Here is a 19035-nt window from a genome sequence, read left to right on the forward strand (position 1 = left end):
GTAAGTGTGTGTGAAGCCAAGGCTGACACTTTTGTTTCATTTTACTAATGTTGAGAGGGTACTTTGCTGCCCTTCTGGGCGCCTCCTGAAAGCAGTCCTGGTTCCTGGGCCGTTGTCAGCTTCTGGCTGCATTGAAATAGACAAGTACAGGTGCCTCTTAGGAAATGTGGCTGAATTTTGGACTCGCATAGAAAGGCTCGTGAGGACTAGAGGGAATTAAAAAGAAAAGAGAGAGAGAGAGCAGCTTTATTATTCTTTGTCCTAACAAATCCTGTTTTGTAACTATCCTGCAGATAATGCTGCCATTGTTTGCTAAAAAGCCTTCAAACAGTGTGTAAGACTGAACTGTAAGAAAACAGAAACTCTGCCGCTGTATTGTCTATACCCGGGCCAGGGTCCTCCCCGAAGGTCTGTGCCGGAATAGGAAAGGTTTTCTTCTGTGGAAATCGAATCGTCTCTTCATTGATATTAATAGCACACTAGAGATGTTGGCCATGATGCTCAGAGAGGCGGTCGGGAGGGAAGGAAATCTGATCTTGCTGGGGGGAAAATGACAGCCTCTTGGCCCCACGGTGGAGGAGACATCATCCAGGCTCCGTGTGCATAATGGCATCCTGGCTTAACTGTTTGCTCTAGGAATTTTAATCTTGAGCTGTTTGTTTTACTATCTGGGGTCTTGCTATTTTTTGTTCCTGTACTGTCTTTAGAAAGCACCATATTCAGGGGCTAATCCAGTCTTTTTTTAAAGTGAATTTTTAAAAAAGGACTCAGAGAAATTCATGTACTGTACACTTAGATCATTCTGGGGTATGATGGGGGTATTCTGCTTTCTTTTTGAGGGTAGAGTGTTATTTCAAAAATAAGTTGCCACAATTAACAAGGGTGGACCATCCAAGGAAGATATGTCCTGTGTGAAGATATTTCAGGGTGTGGGAATTATGTCCAGGCTCTAAAAGAAGGAGTTTTCCTGACCAGTTAACTGTTGCCTCTGTTTGAGTAACTCTTTTCAACAGAAGAGTGTGCTGTTCCCCCGCAGGTTGGAAACTGTGAGAATTTAAATAAAATTTCATCAACCTTATTAAAATATGTAGGGACTTGTGTCTTCTTGGGTACAAATCAGTCTAGAGACTTAGAAGCATTTATTAACAGTGAGGCTGCTGAAGGTTTTTAATAACAAAATTACAAATACTCTATCTAATTGTAAGTATATGACTTTTATACTTGGTTTTTAAGGGGAAAAATACTTTTTTTTGAGGCAAAGTAACTCCGTCAGAGCACCTTCTGTGATTAGCGCTATTGTATTCTTAAATTTTGATTGATAGAGATAATAGTTTTCACTTAAAAATACAGACAGGTACTTTAACTTTCCATGACAATAGCTATTTGCATTTCTTTTATCTTTTTGTTTAACATTTGTGGGGGTTGGGATGGATTTGATTATTAACTCTTATTGCACACTAAAGGTGAATCTAAAACAAAGGCTTTGTTAGAGCTTCAAAGGGAAAACAGCAAATATTGTTTTTAGGTTTCAACATTTAAAGGCTGTTAAAGGATACCTATAAAATATTTTCACATGACCACGGCCAGGGTTTTCCTTTTCTGTAAGGTAGGAGAGAGTCATTTTTCCAAATGCAATGGGCCGATGTGGAGTTAGTGGGGGGGCTGCCAGTCTGAAGTAATTTCATGGGCAAGCATCGACTGGGGTTTACTGCACCACGTGGCTTCATGGATAATATTTTAGGTTTTTGCTCTACTAGAATGGACTCCAAAGTTAGGTACTATGATCTGATGAGGGCCCCAGAGGATGAGGAGAAAGGAAGTAAAATGTTACTTGCAGGGATAGGAGGGAGATTTGGAGAATGATGGATTCAAAGTCACACATTTCTTTGATAGAGACAAGTAAAAGAAGTGTAGTGTTTGTGAAGCTGCAAGCCTGGGTAGCGTCCAACTTTGCTTCTGGTCTCAGAGACCCCGACTGCACAGCAGCTTCTTCCTTCCTTTTCTTTCCTGTTTCCTTCCTTTATTCTTTTCCTTTCTTTTTCCTCTCTGTTTTTCTCTATATTTTCCTTTCTCCCCTTTTTATTTTATTCTTTCTTTTCTTTCTTCATTCTCTACCTTCCCCACTTTTTTTTTTTTTTTGCAAATCTGACTCAGTATTTGAAGTCTTAACGGCATAGAACAAACTTTGAGATTGATTTTGGAGTAGATTTTCTTAAATACAGAAGATAAAAGTGACCCTTGTCTTATATATTTCAATAGTCAAATATATGTCGATGTCCTTCTACTTTCTAAGAAGTCATTGAAAAACAAGATATTAAAGCCCACAGGAGATAAGATTCCCTATTTAAAGAGGCAGCAAATTCTTGGAAATTGGCTTATTTGGACCAGTTTTTGCCAATGAGTACAAGCCGTTTGATTGGAGGATTTGAGGGTGTGGGAAGTTTGAACCATGTTCCTTCCTCAGTTTCCTAATAAGAAAGTGTCCTCTAGCCATAGACCTACTGAACTGCCCGCCTAATCACCACCCAGGGGCTCACTTTGCTCATTTTTGCATCTTTAATAAGACTGGCACACAATAGGTTCTCAGCCAGTATTGGGTAGGCTGAAGGCTGAGATGAACTATGTTGGGCATACTTCAGAGTTGCTTTTGCACAATTATATAAAATTAAGTATAATGGAGAAATCTTGATGCAGATAATTTATTTTAGCTGTCAAGAAAGGGAAGGGGAAAATACTATAAACGGGAAAAAAAGAGCCGATATTGTTCATTTTCGGTTTTGTGAAATGAGATTGCACCTCCACATTTACCTGCAACTCAGTTCCAAGCAGGACATACTAGGGGACAACTGTGTATTATATGTCACACAGATTAAATTAAGGGCAAAATATACCCATAGAAAGTATGATATTGAAGCACTATAATAATCTGAGGGTTCTTTAGAATGACAGTCCTAATTCGGGAGGAGGGGTGGTTGGGGAGGTAGAGAAAGAGGAATGTACGTTTAGTGTCAGACCCTAGAGTTCGCAGTAGAAATTTGGTGTCCTGGACATGGTTTTTGTGGTCACTGTGTAGCTTCAGGTAGATGACACTATTGCAATCAATAGTGAAGAGGCCATGGAACAATTCTAGTGTTCACAGAATCTTAACTGTTGCAGAGAATGACATAAAGGAAAATAAGTAATTTCTGTTTACTGTATCCTTGGCTCACTTTTAAAACCTAAAACCAGTAGGAAACTTAAAAAAGAAAGAGAAAAAGAAAAAAAAAAAAACAAAAAAAAACGCAATTCGTATGGAGACAGCATTTTTTAAAAGAAGACAAGTGGGCTGGAGGGGAATGTATTTCTTTTATCTTTTTTTTTTTAACCTAAAAGCTTTGCATAATCATTTAATTTTAGTTTTGGTGCTTGTGCTGCCGGTAAGCACACAGGTAAATAGTTGATCTATTCGATAAGTAAAAGTGATTTAAAGAAAATAGCAAATATAGTATTGGAAAGGGAAGTTTTATGCTTTGGAAAAAATGAAACGCGTATTTTTCTGCTAGTTGTTGGTTTCCAATTCTTCTAAGCTAGTAATGAGGCAGACTCGGGCCCCAGTACTACCCCCTAATTTTCTTGTCTGTTATATTGACACATTTCATTTAATTTAGCATGATGGCAAACAGCTGTTGAACTATTAATCTTTTCTCAGCAAAACTAGAAAAATGTCTTTTAGATTACTTTGTTGATGTATACCTTTTCTAAAAATGAAAATCAACAGAAATAAATTAATGAGTGGCCAATCGTGCATGTGCACCAAAATTTATGGAACTTCAAAATAGAGAAAGATAGAGATTACATCCTACTGCCAAGTTTTTATGTGTAAGTGAAAATTAAATGTGGTCAGTTTAGTATTTATAAATTGGAGGGTCAGTTGTATGATTTTGTTGTAATTCTTCCCCCAGTATCCCTAGGGGAAAAAAATGATACTTGTAAAATCTGAGGCTGAAGCAGCTTCTATTTTTGTTCTGTGTTCAATTACACACTATACTGTGTAGATAGGTGAGTAGAAAAACAGGTCTGGTGTTTACCTGAAAATATTCTGCAAGTTCAAATGCAGCACTGGAGATAACTTTATTCAAAGTAGGCATTTTCAGCAGTTTTTTTAAAAATTAAATTTTAATGAGGTCCAGTTGTTTGCCTGGCCTATCTGATAGCAAACCTCATCTGCATTGCAAAGTCTAATACTATAGGTCTGACTGCCAAACATGCAAAAATAGACACAGCTCAATAGATAAACATATAAATTAGTTTACAGTGCATGTATTGGAGAACATCTCAAGTAAAAAGGAGAGAGAAAAAGGCATTCTTGCTTTGAATTGAGTAGGATCTGCCAAAGTTCACTTGCTTTACATTTAAGATTTGATGAGTGGTAGATGTAGAAATTTCTGTGTGTGCTTTGTATGTACAGAGCTCTGATTTGTGTAGAGTGGGGCTCTGCAGATCTTAGCTCTACCTTGAGGACCTGACCATCTTTGCTCTGTTTTTCTTTCTTATCATCGCTTGCCCTGAAATAGACTTCTCACCACTGGAGAAACCAATCTTGGGGACATACATCAGCAGTAAAGCACACGATTTTCATTTTCAATTTGAATTGTTTTGTGTAAAAACAAAAAGGTTTTGGTCAGGCTGCAAAATAGTAATTTTAAGTCCCAGAGCTAGGGTTTTTCCCCACCCAAATGGTGAACATTTATGGTGAAAACCTCCAATTTCCTCTTACAGTAAACATGAAAATTATGATTTCACTCAGAGCCTGCATCTTTTTCCAATCTTAATGGCAAGAATCTGCATACACTTGCTTGTGGAAATGTCATAAATTGGCCTTGGATCAATTCCTCAAAGATAGTACACACCAAAGTGCCACTTTCAAATTTTTAGCCCTCGTGAAGTAAGATTTTACTCTTCTCAATGATGTTTGCCTTTCCACATTCAGGGCTGACAGCAGAGGGATAAGCAGGGATATATTCCTATAAAATTAAACCACTTCATTACATATTATTCTGAAGAGTGAGCAAAAAGATATGAACATTTTAGCAAAATGATGATATGATTTCGCCACCTTAAAAATTATATGAGCATTTGGTCAATGGATATGGAATGAATCCTGTACCCTCTTAGTAACTTGATCTAAATTAATAAACAAATGTTTTTCTTTTCACTTGTGCCATATGTTGATCCCAGTTACATGGGCAGAAAGAGGCAGCTTGTAATGTTTCTTAAAGGATTAAACACTGTTTTGCATACGGGAGTATGCAGATGCAGGAGTATATGTGGGGTAAAATGTGTTCCATGGTTTCTTTGTGTTTTAGGAAGCTTGATTTCAATTGTTTGTTTCATGTGACATGAACCTTTTTTATTTAACTTAGTAGCTCCCGTAGATACATGCTAAGAGAAAAACATTCTGTGAACAGCTTTCACTAGCAATTAACTCCCTGCCCCTCCCCAAACTGAAAATGGTGCTGCTTTCATTCATTTTGAAAGGTCCAAAGTGGCAGAAAGCATGTTGTCTACAAGACCTAACTCTCTTCCAAAAGGGAAAAAAATAAGTCTCTGCTTTAATGAAATGAGGGACGTTGTGGATGTTAACCAAACAGAGACACGTTCAAGTGGCAGTCTGGTTTCCAAAAACAAAGGCCTACGAGTCACATATTATTCTACATGAAAATAAATTGATAGACAACAAGATGAGAAAAAGTTGATACACAACATTTGAAATGTTTCACTTGACTTTTTCCCCCCAAGTCGATTTTGTTGTCTTGAAGAGCTCAAAGCCATATGGTCCAGGTAAGTAGAGATTCTTGGGACTTATTTTTATTAACCCTGAAAGTCATTTGCCATTAAATAGAATTGAGTCCTTTTGTTGTTTCGCTTGTGTCTGTCCTTGGCAGAGGTGGTTGCTACTACTCTTGACATTCAGATTTTGATGTTCTCTTTTGTTTTCAGGGTAAGACGTGACCTTTTGAGGTGACTATAACTGAAGATTGCTTTACAGAAGCCAAAAAAGGTAAATGCAAATGTGATTAGTGAAGTTATATCCAGGGCTGTGTCTTTTGCCTTCCAGGCATTTTAATTCAGTTGTTTTTTGGTCTGTATTTGTCAAATAAACATGTATTTATTTGCGTGTGAGTACATATGTGGTGTATTTTTGGAAGTCCTAAGAAAGACAGTTGCCCTTAAGAAATGTTCTACAGATTCACATTTTCCCCCCAAATATTATCAAACTCTTCTCTTTTCGTTGAAGCTGAACTTATGTTTATTTTTTAAATTTATGTTTTGCTTGTTGACTTGGTAGGTTTAAAGTTAGAAAGGAATATTCACATCACAAAAGTGGTGATTCATAAAATTAACTTGCTGCAAACAAGAGTAACGCATGTCAGTATTGTGTGCTGAAGTGGTGTCATCCGATTGATGTTCATCTGGCGGCTTTATAATCACCTTCTTTCAGAAATTAACAGTCAGGCACCATAGCAACACACCACATTGGTGTAACTGCTGAGCAGTGTGAGGCATATCCCTGTAATGTCAGCACTAGGCTGCCTTGTTCTCTTGACCTTGCTTGAAAATCAAATGAGTACTTGATTTTAAAATTAGAAGTTTTCAGAGAGACTAATGTAGCTTAATGAATTAAAGCCAAATTTAATTTTTTCAAATTCACTTTTGGGAGGGGGAATGAAAAAGTACTCCAGTTAAAATGGTTATGGATGCTACATATTTACTTGATTTCAGAAGTACCTCTCTGATAAAGGCGGTGATCATCTTACACAAGATAATTCTTCCAGTCATTTTAACATCTGATATTTCTCAAGCAGTAGCATCTTCGTTTCATTTAGAATTTTGGCCTTTAATAGTTCCATTTGATTTAGTAGATTTGTGTCTGCTTAAAAACAGGGTACCTGCCCGCATGGTTGAATAAAGCCTTTGCTCCGATTTTACTGAAGTTTATGTGTTTGTCAAATACAGACTTCTTATTGAGTTGAACAAGAGTTTTTTTGTGAAACTTTCATAATGTGAAGAATCTTTGATCAGTTTTTGATAAATCTCACCTGGGGCTTGGGGGGGGTTCTAGAATGCATATATATAAAGGGTATGGATTTGTTTTTGTAGTTGCATTCTGGCACATTTAATTTGGGCCAGAAAAATCAGACTTCCATCATTTCACCATCTATATTGTTTGAATGAAACCTTTGCAGGATCTACCTAATTGTATTTCAAAGAGGACAAACATATGTTTCAGATGTTTCCGCATGGAAGGAATTGATTCCCAACCAGTAATTGAGATTATCAGGTCACAACAAAACACTTCCCTTTGCTGAGGCTCAATTTTCTTTTTCTTTTTCTTTCTTTCTTTTTTTTTTTTTTTGAGACGGAGTCTCGCTGTGTTGCCCAGGCTGAAGTGCAGTGGCAGGATCTTGGCTCACTGTAACCTCTGCCTCCCAGTTTCAAGTGATTCTCCTGCCCCACCCTCCCGAGTAGCTGGAATTACAGGCACTCGCCATCACACCCAGCTAATTTTTGTGTTTTTAGTAGAGACCGGGTTTCACCATGTTGGTCAGGCTGGTCTCAAACTCCTGACCTCGTGATCCGCCCACCTCAGCCTCCCAAAGTGTTGGAATTACAGGCATGAGCCACCGCACCTGGTCTGAACTTTCTAATCTTTAAAAGGAAGGCATTAATCTATATCAGGGGTCTGCAAACTTTTTCTGTCAAGGGCCACATAGTAAATATTTTCTATTTGTAGGGGCATTCAGCCTCTGTTGCAGTTACTCAGCAAGGCAGTAATTTGCTGTCTCTTGGTCTCTGTAATCTCACAGAGTGATCTCAATCCAAGCTGCTCCTCATGCAAAGTGGTGCCACATGTTTAACTCATCTCCTACTGTCAGCAGAGGTTTCTGGCAAAGCTGAAAATTATGATTAAACAGGCCAGGCATGGTGGCTCATGCCTGTAATCCCTGCACTTCGGGAGGCTGAGGTGGGTGGATCACCTGAGGTCAGGAGTTCAAGACCAGCGTGGCGAAACATGGTGAAACCCCGTCTCTACTAAAAATACAAAAATTAGCTGGACGTGGTGGCGGGCTCCTGTAATCCCAGCTACTCAGGAGGCTGAGGCAGGAGAATCGCTTGAACCCAGGAGGTGGAGCTTCTGCAGTGAACCAAGATTGCACCACTGCACTCCAGCCTGGGAGACAGAAGGAGACTCTGTCTCCAAAAAAAAAAAAAAAAAAAAGATTAAACAAAGCTGAAAAAGTGGTAGAAAAGATGAAAAGTTTAGGCTGAGAGTTGGCTTATCCATACAGCTCAAAATACAACCTTCACTGATGGGTTTTCATTTGTTGTTTGTATTGGTTTTGTATTTTTTGTAATCACCTGTAAGCATGAATTATTTTTCTTCTGACTCAATGTCTTTATAATGTCCATTCTTTCACCTATTACCTGAAAATGGAAATACAGTCCCCACCCCCCAAATTCTGTAATATTATTGAAAGTTAAAAATATCATAGGTCACGGGAAAATTTGGAAAGAAATGTTTCCAGAAATTTGTGATTGGCATTGCCTGAGAAAGAGAGTCCATATTACCAAAAAAAAAAGTTTTCTTCATAATCACTATCAAGTGCATGATCTATTATATTATTTAATATCGTGCAAATAAGGCCCTTCCTTGTAAAATTTCTTGATCATAAAAGTATTTTATGTGCTCAGTCTCTATAGTTGTTCTCTACTTTCAGCTTTTTTTGTTGTCTTTGTTTTTGTTCTATATACATTGTCTTTGTCTGTTCGGTGTTGCTAGAAAGGAATACCTGAGGCTGGGTAATTTATAAAGAAAAAAAATTTATTTGGTTCATAGTTCTGCAGACTGTACAAGAAACATACACCAGCATCTGCTTCTAGTAAGGACCTCAGGAGCTTCCAGTCATGGCAGAAGGGAAAGTTTGGAAGAGGCGTGTCACATGACAAGAGAGAAAGGAAGCTTGGAGGGAAGGGGAGGCTTCCAGGCTCTTTTTAACAACCAGATTTCTCATGAACTAATAGAGCGAGAACTCGGTCATTACTTTGGGGAAGACACTGAGCCATTCATGAGAGATCTACCCCCATGACCCAAACACCTTCTATTGGCCGGTCCTCTGACAATTGGGGATCAGATTTCAAGATGAGATTTGGGGGAGATGGATTTCCAAAGTATATCATACATCATCTTCAGTATTCCTATTCCAAGTGAACATTTAATTACTTGACACTTTTTCTTTTACAGTATCCATTCCATCTGTGTTTTGATGCTAATTTCAAATTTTGGGGGAAAATAAGTTAGGGTATATAGACTCAAGTAATACACATAATTTTTACTTTTGAACAAGGTAAAAGATCTTTCAAAGACTAATTTGTATATATCTTGATCTCTTATCTAGAAAGAAATAAAAGGGAAATATACAATTTAAAAAGATGTTTCAAGTGAGTATAGTGGTTAGCATTTCTTCCTGATGAGTAAGCCTTAAACAAGAAGACCTTGCCATCCAGCAATGGACAAAAAAATCGGCATCATCTTTCACACTGCAAGAAGCATGTAGACTTCAGATGCCAGGAGCTTCTCAGTAAATAACACGCCCCAAATTTGAAACCTGAGAATTATTAACAGTCAGTATAGATGCACAGAAATATGCCTACAGAGGTACTATGGGAATAACTGATTATATACATAAAAGTAGCCAGGCAAATTCAGAAAACCAGATGAAGCGATTTTGAAAATTTAGATTCTAAGGTCTGAAGAGTCATAAATAACAGTCATCATACTCGGTAGTGATATGACAATTTTCTTCCAACTAGATCTGAGTGCTTTACAAAATGGGTCTGGTTGCTGGCATTCCTGAGAGGTAGCTGGCAATTCTTAAAATCCCCACTTCACAGACTGGAAAAACGGTCCCGTTGATGATAAATAGTTTACCTAAGGTCATCCAGAATGTCAAGATGGAAACTAAAGAGAGACGCACTGGTCACAATTATACGGATGTCATTCTATTATGGTTGCCTTGGTTTGGTGATCTAATAAAGGTTTATGTGGCATTTTCCCTGCCTCCCTTCACCATTGACAATTTACCCGCGTGCATTTGCTTAAAATTCAAATCCAGTTTGTAAAATTCGTCATCTTATATTCAATTCTGAATGGCATTGAGAGTTGAAGATAATCATCAAGACCGTATAGATTACAATTAAAATGGTTATTTTTAAACATTAGGTATCTCCAAGCTTCACATTTTATGTGTTGGTTCAGTTTCTTTTTAAAGTCAAGTTATTTGAGAGAAAATTAAAAAACAATCAAAAGGAAGTATAATCATTGCAATTTCCCCCCCATCCCTAATTTGAGCTGTTTTATGTTAGATGAAGGAATATAAATGCATCCTTATAGATAACATTCATGGTATCTTACCTATTATACATTATTTCTTGGTGAAAAATAAAGCTAAAATGCTATTCATTTATTTGAAGTATAAGTTCCTTTAAAAGTATATATGTGAGTGATTTGAATATTTACCTAAAGACAACAGCAGTTCTGAGCTAAACCCATTCAAAACTACCTTTTTATAGTAGTTAGCATTTGAATTATGTGATTGTTAATTAAGGAAGATGTTATGAAGACAGTGTAAGCAGTCGTCATTGAGTTACCAGATGACTGTATTGGCTGGAATGTGATCAGTCAATTCAGTTAAGCATCAAAATGCTCCCTGACCCCCCCCCCTCCCCCGCCACACACACATACAGTATACTCATGCCTGGGTTGTAACAGTCAGGGTAAAGACTAGGCTGGTGTAACAAAGAGACCCAGTGTAAAATAGCTTAAATAAAATAGAAGCCTACTTCTCTCATGAAACAGCCTGACCAATGTAGCTTGTCTGGGCAGATTCTTTCTGTCTGTGCTCTCCTCCCTTCGGGCTTTGTCCTTATCATAGGGTTGAAGCTGTGTTGTTGCCGCACTGTGGAGATGTCCAAAGCAAGCAATTTCCTTGTAATCAAAAGAGTTAAACGTTGTATACATCCCACTCATTGTCACTTACCAGATTATGGTCATAAGGCCCAGCAAGCTTTGAGAGGGCTGCTGGGAAATGTCTCTACCTGGGTGGCCAGGAGCCTGGGGAGAATTGGCAAACAGATTTAAGGGGACAAGTAGAATACAAGTACTTCATTGATTCAGTTACTCCAATCTAGTAATTTCATTCATTCATTCATACATACAGATGTATGTACATACATACATATATTAATTCTTACTGCAGGTATTTATTGGTGGGTGTGGGCTAGGTCCTGAGATTATAGCACCGTGTAAGAAGGACATGGTCTCTGTCCTCACAGAGTTGATATTCTGGAGGGGCAGGCATACATGAATGATGATGATGATGATGGGTGTTAGGAAGGGCGATTATTGGTTGATTTGAGAAGTGTTCTAAAACAAGGAGCCCAGGATATCAGGAATTATGTGTTTTAACATCGTATGGAAGTTATGTGAGATTAACTTGATTTCCTTGTATGCTGTTGTGAATGTTATCAGGCATGTTAATTTTTTGTTAACAGAATTACTGAGATATAATTCACATACAATACAATTCACCCATTTAATGTGTACTTACTTTTCAGTAGTTCTTAATGTGTTCAGAGTTGCAACCATCTAGTTCAGTTTTAGAATGTTTCATCGCCTAAGACAAAAAGCTTAGTAACTATTAGCACTTACACTGCATTCTCACTCCACCCATCCCCTGATAACAATGAATATGCGTTCTGTTTGTGTAGATTTACTTAGTCTGGATGTTTCACAGAAATGAAATCCCACATCCTTTTGTGACTGGATTCTTTCACTTAGCAAAATGTTTTCAAGGTTCATCCAGGCATTTAAAATTTTTAACTGTCTTAAAACCTCATAAGTTCTTATTTTTAAATCTAAGAGAATGGTTGCTTGAAATATTCTTACAGGGTACAGAACTGGGGAAAAATTACTGTTTTTTATGCTGTGTGTATTTCCGTAGACTGACATGGCCTCTCAACAGTTAAACGTCAGAATTTAAATGTTTGCATTTTAAGTTAGCTGTTTTTAAACATTGTTAGCCATAATGCTAAACTAAGTTACTCTGTAAACAAGAGCTGTCTCTCTTGAATGTTAGTTTCAAAGAAAAAAAATTTCTTAAATATTGATTTCCAGAGAAATATGCTCAATAGAGTTCGTTTTCAAGCAGAAGTCACTTGTTGAAATGTACATGAAGGCATATTTAGTAGTAAAGACAATATTTGCAGCAATTATCAAATAACCATATTTTGCACAGTGAACAATCAAAAATACAAAACCAAATAACAAATGGTTTTATCTATCTTTTTTTTTTTTTTTTAAAGAAATGGGGTCTGGCTGTGTTGCCCAGGCAGGATTGCAGTGGCTGTTCTTAGGTGCGATCATAGCTTACTGCAGCCCTGAACTCCTGGGCTTGAGGGATCTTCCTGCCTCAGCCTCCTGAATAGCTTGGACTGCAGGCTCACACCACTGAACTACTGTATCCATGTATTTTTTTTAATGATGTTTTTGCTGTCCTATCTGCCAAAGGACAAATATTCCAACTGCTCACCTTGAGCATTTTAGGAAAAAAAAAAACACTTCACGTTAGGGGGCAACTTAACGACATAATACAGATGTAGGAAATAGAGCCTTTCCTTGGCAATTCAAAAACCTCTGAAAGAAATTTGAAGCTTGACTGTACAAAAACAAAATCTTGTAAAAGGTAGCACATCTGTGTTAACCTTGTGGGCATACCCCCTCAGTATCTGGTAACACCAAGGACCTCAAAGAAGCAAATAGTGTACTGATGACAGAATCCTTATTTTATGAGCCCATTTGAAAGTTGAAGCTGTAGTGACAGTTACTAACCAGTGCTAAGTTTGGATTTGAAGTCTGTGGTATCTTTTAAAAAGACTATTGGTGAATGGGACTTTGTGAATATGCAATGAAGATGGATCATTTCAATTTGTTCCTCTCTGCCACTGACTGGACTTCGCATGGGGTTGGGAAGATAAAGGAAAAACATGAAGTCTTTCTGCCTTTGTCAAATTCACTCTTTTTAAGGGTGAAAATTGTGCAAGTCTTCCCTGAATTTTGTATATTAGCATGTATGTAGTATATAATTAAAGGTAATTAGATGTTGTGTTAGTTATCTGAGAGTATGACCAGTTATTTAAAATTACCTTTTAGGCTGGGCACGGTGGCTCACACCTGTAATCCCAGCACTCTGGGAGGCCAAGGCAGATGGATCACTTGAGGTTGGGAGTTCAAGACCATCCTGGTCAACATGGCAAAACCCGGTCTCTGCTGAAAATACAAAAATTAGCTGGGCATGGGGGTGCACACCTGTAGTCCCAGCTACCTGGGAAGCTGAGGCGAGAGAATTGCTTGAACTTGAGAGGCAGAGGTTGCAGTGATCTGAGATCATGCCACTGCACTCTAGCCTGGGCAACAGAGGGGAGACTCTGTCTCAAAAAAATAAATAAATAAAAAGTAAAATAAAATTGCGTTTTAATTAAGAGAACCTCCCATTGTTGGATGGACTGTGTTTATTGCAGTCTGTGGCTTACCGTGGTACTTTACATGCTCACTCTTTCCTCCAGTCATTTTTTTCTGGAGGTTGGTCTGTTTCCCTTTCAAAGGGTCATCAGCGGTCTCTGGAGGCCGGAGGAAATATCCTAAAAAACATTCATTACGAATTCCATACTTTAAAATTTATTTAGACCAGTCATATTCAAAGTGGCCTTTGGAACCAGTTTGTGGGTTAAGGATTTTAGTGTGGTGGCTGGTACCCAAGACTTTTAAAAAATGGAATAAGCGACCAGGCACAGTGGCTTATGCCAGTAATCCCAGCACTTTGGGAGGCTGAGGCAGGTGGATCATGAGGTCAACAGATCAAGACCATCCTGGCCAACATGGTGAAGCCCCATCCCTACTAAAAATACAAAAATTAGCTGGGCGTGGTGGCACACACCTGTAGTCCCAGCTACTTGGGAAGCTGAGGCAGGAAAATCACTTGAACCCAGGAGGCAGAGGTTGCAGTCAGCCGAGATCGCACCACTGCACTCCAGCCTGGTGCAAGACTCCATCTCAAAAAAAAAAAAAAAAAAAAAGAAAAAAAAAGGAATAAGCGTACATTATAGTAAAACAAGAAACAAAATCACAATATGTCAAATGTAGTAAGGATTTTATGTGTATGCAATGAAACTTTTAAAACACATGAGTACTGTCTTTGCAATGTGAAGTAGTTCTTTCTGCAGGTTGGATTTATTCCTTCATTTGTTTTTCACACATCTTTATTAAATGCCTGCTGTATGCCAGGCATTGTGCTTGACCTACCCTGTCCAGCATGGAAGCCACTAGCTACCTGGGGCTGTTGAACACTTGAAATGTGATTAGCCCGAACTTGGATGTGCAGTGTAAAATCTACAAAGTATTTCAAAGTCTTTGTATGGAAAAAAGAGCATGAAATATTTGATAATTTTTCTTCATCGATTATATGTTGAAATGATCGTTTTGGATACATTAGGTTAAATAAAATATTAAAATTAATTTCAGCTGTTTCTTTTTACTTCTAAAAAATGTCACAGTTACTTATGTGGCAGCCATTGTATTTCTGTTAGACAGTGTTGCTGGATATAGCAGTGGACAGCACAGCCACTAAGCTCCTTGCTCATTGCTTTAGAGGGAGTGGACAACCAGCGAAGCATGATAAACAAGGGCGTGGTGATAGCTACTGTAGAGAAAATATAAAAGGATAAGGGAGGTCACATTGTCAGAGGGAAGGGTTGCTATGTAAATAAGGTGGTGAGTGGTCAGGTAAGTCCATGTATGGTGAGCAGAGACGTAGTGTATTCTAAACAGAGCAAGTCAGCCAGTATGGCCGAAGCAGTGTCCTTAAGAGGAGAGAACAGGTTGGGTATCTCTTATCTGAAATGCTTGGGACCATAAATATTTCTAATTTGGGATTTTTCAGATTTTACAGTATTTGCATTACCAGCTAAGCAACCTTAACCCCAAAATCCCAAATCTGAAATGCTCCTGTGAGCATTTCCTTTGAGTGTTGTATCTGTGCTCAAAAAGTTTTGGATTTTGAAGCACTTTTGATTGCGGAATATTGGATTAAGGCTACTTAAGTTGTAGTAGGAGACAGCGTAAAAGTGTAACAGGGCCAGACTGAGCAGGGCACAGGGCTTTTTATATTCTTACTGGGGAGCCATTGAGGGGCTTTGAGGTGGAGCGAGATCTCACTCATGGTTTTGAAATGGATCACTCAGGGAACTTTTTGGAAATAGACTGTGGGTGGATGAGGTCATAGGCAGGGAGACCTGTTAGGAGTCCACTATAATAATCCCAGTGAGATAGGATGATGTCCAGGATCACAGTGGCAGGGGAGGTGGTGAGAAGTTGTTGAATTTGGAATTTATTTAAACATTGAGCCAAAGGTTTTCCTAGTGAAATTGATGGGGAGTTTGAAAAAGTTGCATCACAGATGACTTTTAAGATTTTTGTCTTGAATGATGGGGTATAATCAGTAGGATTCACTGATGGATTGCTTATGGGCAGAAGCAGAGGAGTCAGAAGACAAACAGTTTCTGTTCTAAGGAACTGATAGAAGGTGGTACTCCCATTACTAAAATACTTCAGACAGTGGGTGGGGCAGTTTTGGGGGTAGGGGAGGTAAGCAAGGGAGACCAGGAGTACAGCTGTAGACATGGGAGGTTTGAGCTAGGCACCCAGACTTAGATGCCAAGTGAGCATTTGGATATATAGTCCTGGAAATGTCCTAGTTTGGTCTATAAATTCAGGATTTATAAGCATGTAAATGATATCTAAAGGCATAAAACTTGCCTGAACTCACCAAAGAAGCAGTAGTGTAGATAAAGAAAAGAAGAACTCCAGGATCTGGGTTCTGACTTAGGGATGCCAAGGTGGGAGGATCTCTTGAGACCAGGAGTTTGAGATCAACCTGGGCAACATAGTGAGACTCTATCTCTACATTAAAAAAAAAAAAGTTGGCTGGGCATGGTGGCGTGTGCCTGTAGTCCCAGCTACACTTGGGAGGCTGAAGCAGGAGGATTGCTCAAGCCCAGGAGTTTGGGGCCACAGTGAGCCACAACTGCATCACTATACTCTAGCCTGAGGGACAGAGTGAGACTCTGTCTCAAAAAAGTAAAATAAAAATAAAAAGCCAACACCATTAAAAGTTTTAGTCTTAGAATATTGAGAACAGGAAAGATCAGAGATGGGATGAAAACTCTGAGATTGTGAACCAGAAACTCTTCGAGGAAAGTGTTTAAAGAAGGAGACAAAGCTGAGCATGGTGGCTCATACCTGTAGTTCCAGCTACTCAGGAGGCTGAGGCAGGAGGATTGCTTGAGCCCAGGAGTTTGAGGCTATAGTGTACTATGATCCTGCCTGTACATAACCACTTCACTCCAGCCTGGGTGACAGAGCATAGTGACTCTGTCTATAAATAAAAAATACAAATTAGGCTGGGCATGGTGGCTCATGCCTGTAATACCAGCACTTTGGGAGGCCTAGGCAGGCTGATCATAAGGTCAGGAGTTCAAGACCAGCCTGGCCAACATGGTGAAACCCTGTCTCTACTAAACGGACAAAAACTAGCTGGGCATGGTGGCACATTCCTGTAATCTCAGCTACTTAGGAGGCTGAGGCAGGAGAATTGCTTGAACTGGGACCCGGGAGGCGGAGGTTGCAGTGGGCTGAGATAGCGCCACTGCACTCCAGCCTGGGCTACAGAGCGAGACTCCATCTCAAATAAATAAATAAATAAATAAATAAATAAGTGAGAAGAGAGTTGTCAGCCATATCAAATTCTGCCAAGTGGTCAAAAAAGATGATGACAAAGAACTGCCTGTTGGATTTGTCAATATGGAAGCCATTGATGACCTTAGTAAGAGTTAGTTGTGTTTGAATCTCGCTCCTATTGTGTTTACTGGCTTTATATAACTAGCGGTCTGCTGGCTGAACTTATGTGGTTTGTATTATTTTTCCAGGAATAGTAATTGTTCAACATTCTTGTTTGTTACGGTTACCACATTTTCCCCCACCCCTTGCACTCATTTTTGTGAAGTTTGGGTCATAGTACAACCTGTGAGAGGTGAAAAAGGAATCCTGGGCATTTTGTCCCTCTTGACCCATTCTCTAATCCGACGGTTTGGAGATTTGCAGTTTAAATAAAAGGCAGAGAGGAAAGCGGGATGTGTTTACAACCCTAACTTAGAATATGTCGATTTTAATCATCTGAAGTATATCACAGATTGGTGTGGTTAACATAGTCTCTAGATTAGTAAAGTACTAGTTGGAGCCTGAGCCACGTCTGTCTATCACCTTTACCTTTTACTAATATAGGTAGTCTTTGATGGGTTCAACTGCCTTTCAGATTACCTAAGAGCATCACAGATTCTAGCTTATTCAAAAATTGTGAAACACAGTTGAACATTTTCAAGATTTCTTGGCCAGTCCCAAATCCTCAAGCATCCAGGAAATGGTAGGTCAATGTAAAAACACACATTATCTCTATATGGATGCTAAACACTGTTAAGATGGTGTTGGATGAAGGAAGGACAGTTTCTCTTTGTGGATAACTTTAAATGCACGTAGGAAACAAAAAATACAGGAAGCGGCCTGGCACTGTGGCTCACATCTGTAATCCCAGCACTTTGGGAAGCCGAGATGGGCGGATCACCTGAACTCAGGAGTTCAAGACCAGCCTGACCCACATGGAGAAACCCCATCTCTACTAAAAATACAAAATTAGCTGGGCATAGTGGCGCACACTGAGTAGCTGGGATTATAGGCACCTGTAATCCCAGCTACTCAGGAGGCTGAGGCAAGATAATCGCTTGAACCCAGGAGGTAGAGGTTGTAGTAAGCCGAGATCGCGCCATTGCACTCCAGCCTGGGCAACAGGAGCGAAACTCCATCTCAAAATATATATATATAGGAAGAAGAAGTAGTAAGAAAAATTTCATTGGGAACCTTATTTAAACAGTTCAACATTGTAACTAAATCCTACTATTACTGTTTTTATTTTATTTTTATTTTTTGAGACGAAGTCTTGTTCTGTCACCCAGGCTGGAATGCAGTGGCACGACCTCGGCTCACTGCAACCTCCGCCTCCCAGGTTCAAGTGATTCTCCTGCCTCAACCTCCTGAGTAGCTGGGATTACAGGTGCCCGCCACCACGCCCAGCTAATTTTTGTATTTTTAGTAGAGACAGGATTTCACCATGTTGGTCAGGCTGATCTCAAACTCCTGACCTCAGGTGATCTGCCCCGCTTGGCCTCCCAAAGAGCTGGGATTACAGGCATGAACCACAGTGCCTGGCCCTATTACTATTATTATTATTATTATTATTATTATTATTATTATTATTTTTTTTTTTTTTTTTGAGACAGGGTCTCGCTCTTTCACCCAGGCTGGAGTGCAGTGGTGCAGTTTCAGCTCACTGCAGCCTCTGCCTCCCAGGCTCAAGTGATCCTCCCACCTCAGCCTCAATGAGTAGCCGGTACCATAGTCACATGCCACCGCACCTGGCTGATTGTTGTATTTTTTGAGACAGCATTTCGCCATTTTGCCCATGCTGGTCTTGAACTCCTGGGATGAGGTGATCCACCCACCTCGGCCTCCCAAAGTGCTGGGATTGTAGGTGTGAACCATGTAATACCACCCTGCCCGACCATTTCTTATATATATGGCATATTTTAAAACATTTGTCTATACATACTTTTACTGTAAGTACTCTTTTTGTTTCCTGCTTTTATCATTAAAACGATCTTAAGTATTTTCCCAAGTTATTACTTACTATATCTAGATCTTTTTTTTTTTTTTTTTGAGACGGAATCTCGCTCTGTCGCCCAGGCTGGAGCGCAAGTGGCCGATCTCAGCTCACTGCAAGCTCCGCCTCCCGGGTTTACGCCATTCTCCTGCCTCAGCCTCCCAAATAGCTG

The 19035-nt window shown here is 39.3% G+C and overlaps 1 protein-coding gene and 1 long non-coding RNA gene across 9 annotated transcripts in view; one reads left to right on the forward strand and one right to left on the reverse strand.

Annotated features, from left to right (window-relative positions):
- The window catches only part of FOXP1 (forkhead box P1), a 631582-nt gene that overhangs the window by 274947 nt on the left and 337600 nt on the right, over positions 1 to 19035 (forward strand). For 6 of the 8 annotated variants that reach the window (XM_031935180.1, XM_023200113.1, XM_023200106.2 and 3 more), the window contains one exon: positions 5980 to 6040. The gene's annotated coding sequence lies outside the window, so the exon portion shown is untranslated. Of the gene's footprint in view, positions 1 to 1123; positions 1201 to 5979; positions 6041 to 19035 lie in introns of those variants that run through there. The other 2 variants (XM_023200102.1, XM_031935179.1) reach the window with 2 other exon arrangements.
- Positions 24 to 16132, reverse strand: LOC111533354. The gene is made up of 5 exons (XR_002728832.2): positions 15921 to 16132; positions 13243 to 13366; positions 9376 to 9433; positions 3015 to 3147; positions 24 to 206 (listed from the first exon to the last, which is right to left on the reverse strand). It is a non-coding gene; the product is annotated as an uncharacterized LOC111533354 (long non-coding RNA).

This window comes from Piliocolobus tephrosceles, chromosome 2, assembly GCF_002776525.5.
Source record: "Piliocolobus tephrosceles isolate RC106 chromosome 2, ASM277652v3, whole genome shotgun sequence".
In the NCBI taxonomy this organism is placed as follows: domain Eukaryota; kingdom Metazoa; phylum Chordata; class Mammalia; order Primates; family Cercopithecidae; genus Piliocolobus; species Piliocolobus tephrosceles.